Below are 13,892 nucleotides of genomic sequence, written 5' to 3' on the forward strand. Positions count from 1 at the left end.
TATCATAAGAGTATCTGTTTGGGTGAGCTTTTAAAAAAAAAAATTCTTAACAATCACTAGCTTTCCAGCAACTATGCATAGCTGTAGGATTCTGTAGGTGGCTGTGACGTGCTGCCAAGTAATTTAGAAATTAACACATTACATACTTGAAGTTTTGTGATTTGAAGTGGTGTTTACTGCATGTATATTTTTTAAAGTTACAATAATGTATTGTTAGGAGTGTGACCTTTTGAGTGAAGGCTCGGTTAGAAAAAATTGTTTTGGGCAGTGGAAGTGCAGAAATTATTTAGAGTGGCAACTCGCCACTGGGAGAAATTAATCAGTGTAATACTCATGGCCGATCCTAACGGCAATTAACTGTAGTTTGTGCAGATCTAACATTATAAAATAAATATCTCCTGAATGGTGTGGTTGATATTTTATCTTTAATACACCTGTGTGTTTACCGGTAATTCATTTCTGAAGTTTGTATGTTTTCCTGAATGGAAATGAACTTAACTTTTCATGTTATAGCCTTTTGTTTTAACTATAGGGGAGATTGGTAAAATTTAAACTGTGTAAACACATCAGCAGGAATCTATTTATTTTCCATGTCTCATTTCACAATTTGGGGTTAATGGCATAACTTCAGCCAGCAGTTGTACTGCTCTGCAAAGTATAGTGGGCCTTAAAAATATTTATAAATGTTTTTAAAGCATTCTCATATATGTATGTATCCTTTTTGTAGTTGCTTCCCTTTTGCAAATAGTTTCTCAAATTACCTTCCTTCAGTGAGTCATGCATATATCAGTGAGATTGATCATGCATTAAAATGTATAGGCTAAAATGTTTTTAAAACGTGACATTGCTTTCTGAGTGATTTACATTTTTGACATTAATCAACCAGGAGCACCCAGTACAATCAACATTAAGAAGATGTAATTCAAACATGTTTTGACTATTAATGATTAGTGACCTATCCAAGTAATTTTAGTTGCCAGGTTTTACATTTTAGAACAACTATCGGCGTTTGATATCGAAACAGAAGTAAGGCCAATATGTATATTGTAAACTTAATTTTAAGTAAAAAAAAAAAAAGTAATATGCCTGAGAATCAAGGCTACATTATTAATGAATTTGGCTGCAAGTGCATTTTGAATGGTATGGTTTTGTGGGTTGTCAATGTATGAAAAAAAAAATGGTCAACGGAAGCCATATTTTTCTTGTCTGTGAGATTCAAAAGTTCTTTCCTGAGCAACTAAGGGCATTTTTTTTAATTGTATAACCTAAAGCAATGATTACTGAAACATGGCTAAGTTCCAAAACTCTTGATGTATCTATCTCCAGTCACCAATATCTAATCTTTATAAAAGGTTGTCTTAAGAGAGGGGTATTATTCCTATAGAACAGGCCTGCACAACATGCGGCCTGCCTACTGTATATTCTCCCCCTCCCCCCTCCCCTGTGAGCCTGCTTTCCCCCCCCCCCCCCCGTGAGCCTGCTTCTCCCCCCCCCCCCCACCCCCTGTGGGCCTGCTTTCCCCCCCCCCGAGCGCAACACCGCTCTCCTCGCGCAACACCGCTCTCCTCGCGCAACACCGCTCTCCTCGCGCAACACCGCTCTCCTCGCGCAACACCGTTCTCCTCGCGCAACACCGCTCTCCTCGCGCAACACCGCTCTCCTCGCGCGTGAGCCTGCTCTCCCCCGTCCTCGCGCGCGAGCCTGCCCTCAGGACTGCGTGCTGTATGTGTGGCACTTCCTGTTTGCGAGTGCGCTAGTCCTGCCTGCTCTGCCGCCGTGAGGTGCAGGGGGTGGGTGATGTGAGGTGCAGGGGTGTGGGATGTGTGTTATGTGGAGGGGGAATATTGTGTATGGGTGAGGGGGAGAGATGGGGGTGTGAGATAGTGGGCGAGTCTTGCAAACGTTGATGAGGGGCGAAGGGGGGGATATGAGGGTGCTGGGCGAGATATGAGGATGATGAGGGGTGCTGGGGCAGATATGAGGATGATGAGGGGTGCTGGGGCAGATATGAGGATGATGAGGGGTGGTGGGGCAGATATGAGGATGATGAGGGGTGCTGGAGGAGATATGATGATGATGAGAAGTGCTGGGGGAGATATGATGATGATTTTACCCGTGCGGCCCGAATCTGTTTTCCTTGGACCAGTTCGGCCCTTCTTGCTTTACAAGTTGTGCAGGCCTGCTCTAGAATATAGTGTTGCTAAATAACCCCTGTAGTCCATACTCATTTGAAAACGTAAACTGTGCCTCCATTTTTTTTTTTCCCAAGCCTATCCTTCTTGCTGCATCTACTGCACTCCTAGGGGTCTTGCTACACTCCCTGTGGATTTGATGTGACCATTTTCATGACAATATTTCTCTAAATGGAAATGGAATAGAGATGGGCACAATTTTTCTACAATTTGAATCCAAATTTCAGTCGTAGTATTCCACAGACTAGTGTCCAACAGGCAAATCTGCTTTTTCTATCACTGAAAATGCGAGCAATCGATTGCAAATCTGTGGTCAACAACTAACAATAGCGTGTGTGTGTGTGTGTTGCCTGGGCCCAAAAAGGGCACACCTGAGGTACCCTGGGAGACATGCAAAGTGTATTTAAATGAGTCCCACCCCACAATTACTAAAATGATTTCTATCACCACTACATTGAGTTGATAAACCTTAGGCCCCTAGTGGCAGGAATGGTTGTCAGACCATCAGTGCTAGAACCACAACCACTGCTTTTTCTAGGAATCAGCTCTAGTAGTGTGAGCTAAACCAGCTGATGGCTAGCACAGCATTCTTTTGAGTTTGAGTGCTCATACCTGTACAAAGAACTTGCGAGCGTTTAGTCCTCCTTGACGTCATCTGTGGCGTGCGTGGTGATGCACGCGTCTACTCATGTCGGCGTCTGGTCTCGAGTTCCTGCGGGCGTACATCTTTGCCGCCATCATCAGTGGGTGTGGAGATAGGGTTCGTCTTCCTCAGTCTGCCGCGAGCGGTCCATCTTCGTGCATGCTTCAGAACTCTGCGCATAAGAGATCTTGCTCATGGTACCATACTGGGGATCGTAGGGGGAGGGGGAGAAGTTGCGGCATGGTGTGCTGGTATGATGGTTATATGACTAAGAAGATCATATAAGGGAGAGATAAAATAATCAGTGAAAAATCCCAAATAATAATACTAATACCCTAGGTGAGAAGATTGTGAAGGTTAAAAATGGAAGGGCAGTTCTAAAGTGAACCAACCTAATTATCAAAAAAGAGAACAAGGAGAAAAGAGGTGCGAGGTGGAGATCAGCAGCTTGCAGGTAGCCTGTAGGTAAAACATCAACTGTCTACAAAGCACAAAATCATCTGCTGTTCAAAAAGCAGTTGAGACAAATAATCATTGAGACCTCTTGGGACCACAGTGTCCAATGTAAACATCCAAAAGGCTTCTTTCTGTAATAAAGCTTTTTCTTTTTTAGAACCTGAGAATGTTTTATACACTTGATCGATTTCCATCAATTTCAAAGAGGCTACAGTGTGCTTAAATTCTGTGCAGTGTGTTATGAGAGCAGTTTGAAGCCAGAGGGGCCAGGTTTTACAAACCTGGCAAAGTGTGTGAGTGGCCAGGGATGAAATTCCAACGCCACTGGTTGGAGGGCACGCTGTTTCTATGAAATAAATTACAATTTATTTTACTTATTGGCTTTGCTCAATGATAAGATCTCGGTATAAAGGTGTATTTAGCCTGGTCTCCCGTGACAGGCTTATTTACTGGTGGCAGTAAATGTGGGATCATTGAGCCTATGTTTTAAAATCCTGCGGGGTCTTACAACATAGTGAGAAACTCGAATATTGCGAGCTCTCAAAACCAAAGGTAACTTACACACGTTTTACAAAGCAGAGAAAGTGCAGGTTTTCAGTGTCATTTAGTTTAGTGCCATCAGGCGAACATGGACAAGATGTCAGGCTGGTACCGAACCAGATATGTTGCCTGGTGTGAGAGCTGCAGGGTACAGATGGACAGAGGAGGAAAGACTGTGCTCCAGGATAAATGGGAATCACAGGAAGCAAGCATGGCTTCACCAAAGGAGGGGACATTCTCAGCGGCAGCTGCAGTGAGCCCCAGTCTACCCAGGGTGCAGGAGGTTATTCCAGCTCTGAGGGAGACGCAAGGATATGGGGACAGAGCGGGCATCAACATGGCTATTGTTGAAGAATTGGTTCAAGGGAGTGAAGCAGGGGTAACGGACTCTCCACACCTGGACTTGCCACACTCCTTGCCTCTTGGTGAGAGGAGGTTGCCCAGGCCAGGGCAGCCAAAAACTCAGCGGCAGTTGCAGAGCCCATTAGTCCAGCCAGGGTGCAGATGGTCAGTCCATCCCTGGTGGTAGTGGAGAGACAAGGGGAGGGAGCGGGCACCAATATGGACATTGTTGGGAGGCCGGTTATAGGGAGTGAAGCCACGGTAGCCCCAGAGGCTACTAATCTCCCTATGCCCAGAATTGCCACACTTCTTGCCCTTTGGGAACGGAGGGCTGCCTAGAGCACACCTCAATTGATTGTAAAGTCTGCAGCAATTGGAAGTGCACCCAAGTTTGCAGAGGTTATCCCACAAGATTGGTCAGTTAAATCCAGTCTGTCAGGACCATGCAAGGTCCAGTGTACCCCATCAGGGGCAACGTTCTCCAGCTGCGAGGCCAGTCGTCCGTGTGCAACTGGCACACAGAGGAGCCAAGTACAGCCGTCGAACCAGCCCAGAAAGGGACTTCCACAGAGAGATCTGTACTTGCCCCCAGCGGACCAGCAGAAGAGACAGAGGGACATCAGTTTGCACCAGTCAAGGTGCCATCCAGTGAAGTCCAGCAGGCACAGTTGTACCAAGTGACCATTGGAGCTTGCCAAGCAGCTGGCTTGCTTGACTCCAGTGTACTCTGGTCCAACCTGTTATGGTGAGATAACACCGGACCGGGGCTGCAGATGCTCATGCCAGATGATGGATTGCGGTCCATACAGGCTGTCCGGGTCTTTTTTGATTCGGGTGCCGGTCGTGGCATGAGGGAAGTGGTGGTATTGCCCAGGTTAGATGCTAAGGTCCTCCTTGGCAATGACCTGGAGCATGTTACATGCATATTTACGGCAGAACTGGCTCCTGTTGCAGCGATTACCAGGAGTCAGAGATCAGGAGTTGCACCTGAAGATCTCGCTGCCCCCCTACAATTGGGACCAACAGTTCCAGGGGTCTCTGAGGGGACCAGGCAGGTAAGCCAGACTGATTCGCGACAGTGTGATGACTTACCTCCTCCTTTACATGTTCCTATTCCCTCTGACTTAGAGACTAAGAGTGGGTGGCAGGAATTAGTGACACTGTTTAGGGAAATGGTGAAGGCTGATCCCAGCTTGGAGAGCATAAGGCCCTGGGCGTCTGAGGCTAATTCAGGCCAGTTCTTATGTCACCGTGGGCTCTGGTATAGAGAGCAGGTATCTCTAGGTTCAGACAGGGTTTGGACTGCTAGGAGACAGTTATTGGTACTGAGGGAGTATAGGCAACAGATGTTACACGTAGCCCACTCAATGCCAATAGTGGGTCATCAGGGGGGGGGGTCACAGATGAGAGCCCAGCTGTTGCAGTGTTTCTACTGGCTGTGGGCATCAGGGGCTGTGGAAGAGTTCTGCCACGCCAGGGATGCCTGCCAGCGGGTAGGTAAGGCGGGTGATCATGTGAAGGCACCCCTGAACCCGTTACAGGTAATTGGGGAACCTTTCCCGGGGTAGCTATAGACATGTGGGACCCATCATGATCCCCAGTTTGTCTGGCAAGTGTCACATACGAAGGGGGTAGATTTTTCTACCCAGGACTCTGAGGCTGTGGCACTTGCCAGACAAACTGGGGATCATGATGGGTCCCACATGTCTATAGCCACCATCAATGCTAGGGCAGGAGCAGAAGCATTGCTAGATATTTTCATTAGAGTAGGTTGCCCTAGTGAGATTCCAACTGATCAAGGGTCACAATTCATGCATGAATTGTTACAGGGTCTCTGGGATGTGTGCGGGGTAAAGCACCAGCGCACAGCCCCTTATTACCCCCAAGCAAACGGTTTAGGTGAGTTGTTCAATGGGACTCTGAAGCGGATGCTTCGAGCATGTATAGAGAGGTTGAAGGAACAGAGTGGGAGATTCACTTACAGCACTTGCTGGTTGCATACCGAGAGGTTCTGCAAGAATCTACCAGGGTCTCTCCCTTCAAGCTGCTATATGGTCGCAGGGTCCGGGAACCTCTTGACTTACTCTGTGAGGGGTGGGAAGGGGAGACTACCAATACTGATGCTTCGGTGCTACGGTATGTAGTAACTCTCAGAGACCGGATGGAAATGTTTATGGGGTCAGCACAGGCTAATCTCAGGGAGGCTCAGACCAAGCAGCAGACTTGGTGTGACTACAATGCCCCTAGCAGATCATTCATCCCAGGACAGCAGGTAATTGTTCTGAAGCCCACTCAGCAGAACAAATTAAGGGCTGTCTGGTCTGGACCATACCCGGTTATCAGTAAGATGAATGAGTGCAACTACGTTGTACAGGAAGATGGTGAGACAGAGAGAAATAGGGCTTATCATGTTAACATGTTTAAGGAGTATTTATACAGAGTGTGGCATCAGTGCTGGCTAATTGCAGCCCACCGATGGGGGACCCAGTGAGCAATGCTCTGCCTGATCTCCTAGGGGAATCTAGGCAGGGGCCACAGTGGAGCAGCAGGTAAGGATATGATTCCAGCTCAGTGCACAGCAGCGTGTGTAAGTCAAGGCTATGTTAGAGAAGCATAGGGTTCTGTTCCTGGGTAAGCTGGGCAGAACACATATCCCAGATCAACTTCTCTCTCCGATTTCTACATTTCCCCTTTTCCTCTCTCTGACCATCACCTCATCTCATTTTCTCTCTCTCGCTTCTCTCCATCTCAATCTCCATCTCACCCTCGTTTTTGCAGAAACCTGCGCTCTATTAACCTACCAGCTCTTGATTCCACTTTACGCTCCTCCCTCTCCTCTCCCAGTTCTGCTTCAGACCCTGACAACCTGGTCAGGAACTACAACTCTGCCTTATCTTCCTCTCTTGATCTTCATGCCCCGCTTTCTCTCTGCCGTCCTCGCCCTTCTAACCCCAGACCCTGGCTAAACTCCCACACACGCATGCTGCGTTCCTCCACTCATTCCTCTGAACGCCTCTGGAGGAAATCTCATACGCTCGCAGACTTCATTCACTACAAAATTATGCTATCCTGTTTCAACTCTGCCCTCTCTCAGGCTAAACAAACCTACTTTTCATCACTAATCAACACACACAAGTCTAATCCACGCCGACTCTTTTCTGTCTTTGACTCTCTACTCAGACCACCCTCAGCTGCCTCCTCTTCTTCCTCCATCTCACCTCAGGACTTTGCTGACTTTTTTTTTTTTTAAACTTTTTTTCCTTTATTGGAGACACATACAGAAATTACATACAGAGGGTACAATCAGTGTGATACATAACGATCTGAGTATAGTGGCTCTTGATTGTGAGGTGGGCGCATAGTCTCAATAAATTCTTTTGTTGATTTTTTGGTAAGGAAAGCAGGGGGGGAGACTCAGGGGGGGTCGATAGATGGGAACGACAGGAGAGGGGGAAGGAGGGGGGGGGGGAGGGGGCAAGTTAACCCCTCTCTTTCTCTCCACCTCCTTAGCGCGTAGGCTCTTTGTCGATGGGACCTAGCCGGGGGGTAGGGTTCAGGAACCTGTCCAGGGCTCCCAGGTATTATAGAATTGTGGCATTTTCTGTTTTAACATGGCTGTTAGTTTTTCCATATTCATTACTATATTTACTCTGTTGACCACAGTCCTTCTTGAGGGTGCTTTTAGTTGCTTCCTGGCCGCCGCCACCGAGCATCTTGCCGCCATAAGTATGGCGGAAGTCAGCCTGGCCTCTATTGGTTTGCCCAGCACGTACGTCAGATGGTCCAGGGGAACCTCCAGGCCCAGGGTTTCATCCAGCAGCCTTTGAACTCTGGTCCAGAACCGCTGTATCTCCGGACATGTCCACCATATGTGGGCCATGTCGCCCTTTTGTCCACATCCTCTCCAGCACACGTCAGTTGCGCTGGGGAAGATCTGGCTCAGTCTACTCGGGGTCAGGTACCATTGAAATAGTATTTTGTATATATTTTCTTTTGTAACCGAGCAAATTGAGGTTTTAGGGGCTGCGTCCCAGATGTCCTCCCAGTCCTCGAGGTCTAGCGGTATGCCGAGATCTGTGCACCATTTTTGCATATAAGCATGAGTGGGTGGGGGAAGAGAATTCTCTAATATGCTATAGATTGCTGTAATTAGTCCTTTCCGATATTCTCTCATTCGACAGAGGGACTCAAATTTGGTCAGGGGGGGGGGGGATTTTGAGGTCGGGGATAGAGCTCCAAGGAAATGCCTTGTTTGTAGAAATGCGAATATGGGGAGGTGGGGGGCTGAAAGTTTGTTTTTGAGCTCCTGGAAGGACAGAGCTTCGTCATTCTCTAGCAGATCCGCAACCATGCTAATGTCTAGGTCCTGGAATTGACCGATCTGAGCTTGGGAGCACCCAGGAGGGAATGCAGGGTTCCCAAGTATGGGGATGAGTTGGGAGGGGGGTGAAGTTAGGCCATATTTCCCTCTATTTTTGGACCAGGTAGACCACGTGCATTTCATCGCCCCCAGTCCAAGCTTCTGAGGGAGTTTTTCCTTATGGTCCGGGGACCAAAGCAATACTGGGAGAGGGACAGGGGCTACATGGCTGGTCTCTATTCCCTGCCAGCAGGCGGAGTCCGGGGGGTTGTTCCACACTACCACCTGTCTAAGCTGGGCTGCATGGTAGTACCTTATTACGTCAGGCACTCCCAGTCCTCCTCTTGTCTTTGCAGCCATGAGTACTGACCGCGGGACTCTGGGTTTTCGTTGTTTCCATATAAAGCGTATAATTTGCGTTTGTATATTCCTAAAGTCAGCTAGTGGGATTGGGACTGGGAGGGTCTGGAAGTAGTACAACAGTCGGGGAAGGATATTCATTTTAGCGGAGACGATTCTGCCAAACCAGGAAATCTGGTATGTATTCCATGCTTCTAGATCTCTCTTGATCTGGCTAAAAAGGGGGGGATAGTTAGTTTTATATAGCGAGGAATACATTCTAGTAATTTTTATCCCTAGGTATTTTATGTGGGAGGAATTCCATTTATATTTGTGATTTGCTTGGAGGAGTTTCCATGTGGGCTCGGGGAGGGATATATTTAGTGCTTCAGATTTGTCCATATTTATTTTGTAATCTGAAGCTAGACTAAACTGATCAAGCAGCTTTTGTAGGTTGGGAAGGGAGATATGTGGGTCAGCTAAGGTCAAAATGACGTCGTCCGCGAAAAGGGATATTTTATAGTCTTTGTCGGCTATGGTTATGCCTGAGATATCTGGGTTCGCTCTGACTTGTGTTGCCAGCGGTTCTATTGAGAGTGCAAAAAGCAGTGGGGATAGGGGGAAACCCTGTCTGGTTCCGTTTCGTATGTGAATCGGGCTGGCTTGTCCTCCTGGCAGCTTCAGATATGCAGTGGGGTTCTGGTATAGCGCACGAACCCCCTCTAGGAATGGTCCTGAGAAACCGAATTTGATCATTGTTTGATCAAGGAAGGACCATTTGATACGATCAAAGGCCTTCTCGGCGTCTAGGCTCAGAATCATGGCCTGGAGCTTATTGAGATGCACGTGGTCGATGATATCGATAATTTTGCGGGTGTTGTCAGAGGCCTGTCTTCCTGACACGAAACCCACTTGCTCTATATGAATTAGTCGGGGGAGAATAGGGTTTAGCCTGTTTGCGAGGATCTTGCTATAGAGTTTTAGGTCTGTGTTAAGCAGGGAGATTGGTCTGTAGTTACCGCATTGCAGCGGGTCCCTTCCTTCCTTGTGAATGATAGCTAAATTGGCAGCAGAAATTGTGCCTGGGATCGGGGCTCCTTCTAGAAAGGAGTTGAACATGTCCAGAAGATATGGGGAGAGAGACAATCTAAATTTTTTATAACAGGCGTTTGAAAAGCCGTCGGGGCCAGGAGTTTTGGCTATCTTAAGGGTGCTTATGGCTTGTGCCAGTTCTTCCTGGGTGATTGTTTGCAAACGAACATAATTCTTGACATTTTTGTTTACAACGTATTAGATTGGATTTTTGTACATATGGAATCTATTTCATTTTTGCTCACTCACAATTACTTTATGTTTGATTCACTTTTTTATTTACAGTTGTTGGGTACCGCAATGGGCACGAGCTTCGCACCATCATACGCTAATTTATTTATGGGTTTTTGGGAAGCACGGTTTATTTTTCACAGTGATAACCCTTTTCGTCAAAATATCGTCTTCTATAAGCGGTATATTGACGATCTGATAATAATTTGGAAGGGTGATGAACACACACTGAATTCCTTCACAGACTATCTAAACACTAACGATTTAAACATTAAACTCACTTTTGAACATAACCTTAATCACATTCACTATTTGGATCTGGTCCTGTACATTGACAACAAGATGCAAATTCAATCAGACATTTACCGTAAGGAGAACTCCAGGAATACACTCCTATGTGCACAAAGTTGCCACCCAAAATCTCTAATTAGAAATATCCCTGGAGCTCAGTTTATGAGACTCAAAAGGCTGTGCTCTGACGATGAGGTCTTTCTGTCCCGATCACGAGAGATGTCAACAAGATTTCTCGCCAGGGGGTATTCCGCCAAAGATGTTGGTGCAGCATTTGACAAGGCAAATGTAACAGAACGAAAAAATCTAATACGCAAAAGGAAAAAATCAGCTCCTAAGGAGAGGAGTGCCAATGCTTCTGGTGAAAGAAAAAGTCCTTATTTTATCACCACATTCAACCAACAGTCCAAACAAATCTGTGACATCTTTCACAAGCATTGGCACACTCTACTATTGGACAATGATATACGCCCAATTGTCCAAGGTGGACCCAGGTTCACCTATCGGAAGGCGAAGACACTGGCATCACACCTATCACCCAGCATGTTTGTTAGCAAGAGTGGTCCCTCCCATATCAGTAGTATCCCCAAGGGATTTTTCAAATGTGGTAATTGCACCATGTGCCAACACGCATCACCTACAAATAAGATCATGTGTAAATATAATTTACGTGAATATAAAATCAAGACCTTTCTAAATTGTAACACCAGTTATGTCATATATGTACTTAATTGCAAATGTGGATCAAGCTATGTAGGTCGTACAATTAGGCCATTAAAAACCAGAATGGCAGAACATGCCCGCTTAATCAGGAAAGGTGATCTCCTTCATCCCGTATCCAGACACTTTACGCAATGCCTCAAGGGAGGCATTAAGAATTTCACCTTCTCTGCTATCGAGCATATACACTGCCACCCCAGAGGTGGCAACAGAGAGAACACACTAAATCAGCGAGAGATGTTCTGGATATACACCCTCGACACCCTTCACCCACACGGCATTAATATTGACTGGGAGTTAAAACACTTTCTATAGCCGTGTGAGGTGGAGGGTGACCGGGAGTGTGTGTCCACATAACTGCAACCCAGCGTGTTGCGAGTTAAACTATCACTATACCCTAATAACCAAATCTTGATACCTATTGCATTTCCAAAATATGTTGATGTGCATAAAACAGTATATATTGTTTGTATTACATTTTGTACTAATCCACATCCAAATATATTTAGGCAATATATCGTTTCTATTCACTTATGGCAATTCTACTTAGAAATATTGACCAACATTATTAATTTTTATCTAAGTTAGACTAGAACATAATTAAATAATACTCCACACCACCATAGTTGTGAAAATAATCATTTTAATACATATTGGTTATTGCTCTACATCCCATTGTATACCATTGATTTTATATATATATATTGTTTCGTTTGTTGTAAGTATGTATGTTTTAACCATGTATTTCCACACAGACCCAGTTAATGGGTTAAACCCAAACATTGTTTCAATATCAACCTGATTGAGCTTTAAGAAACCTTCTGTCATCTGTTGACCAGCCAATCAGAATGGGTCTCCTCCTATTTAAGGGGTCTGTGTGTTAAGGGTAGTATACTCTTTGAAAAAGTCCTGACGAGGGACGAAACGCGTCAGAGTGACCCCTTCTGAGATGTACAGCATGTACCAATAAAGCTGTTTTAACCACAACCGTTCCTGAACCTGACTTTTTGCTGTGACCGCCTCTTCACCACTTCTACTTCCTGGGTGATTGTTTGCAAACGAACATAATTCTTGACATTTTTGTTTACAACGTATTAGATTGGATTTTTGTACATATATGTTCATAACATTTTCCATCATTTGTGCTTTACAACATCACGCGACCTGGCGGGGGGGGGGGGGGGGAGGGCTTCATGGGGAGCCGATAATAGAGCGAGAAATAAAGGCCAGCAGGTGGTACTTTTCTATCACCCCTGTTGCATCTCTTGTTTAGTGCATGAAATCAATGCTGCCCATGAACCTGTGGTTAAGCACAGTGGCCCTCCATCCCCCGCCATCCCCCCAGCAACCCCCCCGCATTTCAAAACCAAGAGACTGTGATACTTCAGCCTCGGCGCCTTATCCCTGGGTCGGGTTCAGTTTAGACAGAGTCAGGGGGCTCTCTGGGGGGGGGGGGGCGAGAGAGGGGGGGAGGGGGAGGGGGGGGCGAGAGAGGGAGGGGGGGGATGCTTAAGGTGGTCTAACGGATATGGCCAGGCAATGCTTTACTGACCTCCTCTTAGCCCTATGCGCAGGGCATCCGCGCCGTGTAGGGAACCCTGGGCCTACATGGAGCAGTTCTACACGTTGATGTCATTGCATCTTGCCTTTTCGCTCTCCTAAATGTGCCAGGCAAGCCAACAGGTTGGCAGACTCAGGGAGGTGATTGCAATCGGAGTGGGGGGGGGGGGAAAGAAGGGGGGAGGAGGGGGGGAGCCCCGGGGAGGGGGAGAGGGGGAGAGTGGGGGGGAGAGGGGAAGGGTAGCTGGGGGGGGAGGGGAGGCTGGGGGGGGGACGGGAAAGGGGGGGGGGGTTTGGAGAGGGGGAGGGGGAAGGGACCTCGTGGGGCACAGTCTTATTCCCCTAGGGTGGCGGGGGTTTGCCGAATCGAAGGGAGAGAGTACCCGACGGGAGAGGCCTGGGGACATCTGCCGCCCTCCTCTACCTGGCGGGGGGGGGGTAAGGGGGGGGTTCCACGCATACGACCTGATTTCCATGGTTGCCAGCGGGGGAACGTCCATTGTTCGTGGCAAGGAGTCCGGGAATGCGCCACTGTTAGAATCTTGGGGTGTCTTAGGGACCGCCATTGGGAGTCCAGGGAGGGGGGGGGGGGCCTGGACCCTCCTCGAAGTGGGGGCGTAAGGCCTTGATGGGAGTTGTTCCTCGGCTCTGGGACTTTAAGATCTTCATCTCCCTCCGGGAGCCGGGCTTCGTCGGATCACGTGGGTCGCCAGGGCAGCTTCCGCTATCCCCGGTGGTCCGGCTCTGCGGAAGGATCGGGCAGCTCTCGGCGCCATCTTGGAACAGGTCCTCGGGAGCGGCTCAGAAGCGGTGACGGCTGGACGTCGCCCGGATCGCGGTGTCGTCCGGTGTGAGGAGGGAAGGAGGAGAAGGTAAGGAGGGAGGGAGGGGGGGGATGCATGTGAAGGGGGAGTCCGATTGGGTATGGGGAGGGGGGGATTGTGGAGAGGGAGAGGCAGGGGGGGGAGGGGGGAGGTGAGAGAGGGGGTGGGAGAGAGGGAAGGGGGGAGAGAGGGGGGTGGGGGGAGAGGGGGGGGGAGAGACGGGGAGAGAGGGGGGGGGAGGGAGGGGGAAGCGGGGTACAGGCAGCTGTGTCGCCTCTTCGGTGGTTCGGGGTCTGAGGCAG

Source organism: Ascaphus truei, chromosome 5 (genome assembly GCF_040206685.1).
Source record: "Ascaphus truei isolate aAscTru1 chromosome 5, aAscTru1.hap1, whole genome shotgun sequence".
NCBI lineage: Eukaryota > Metazoa > Chordata > Amphibia > Anura > Ascaphidae > Ascaphus > Ascaphus truei.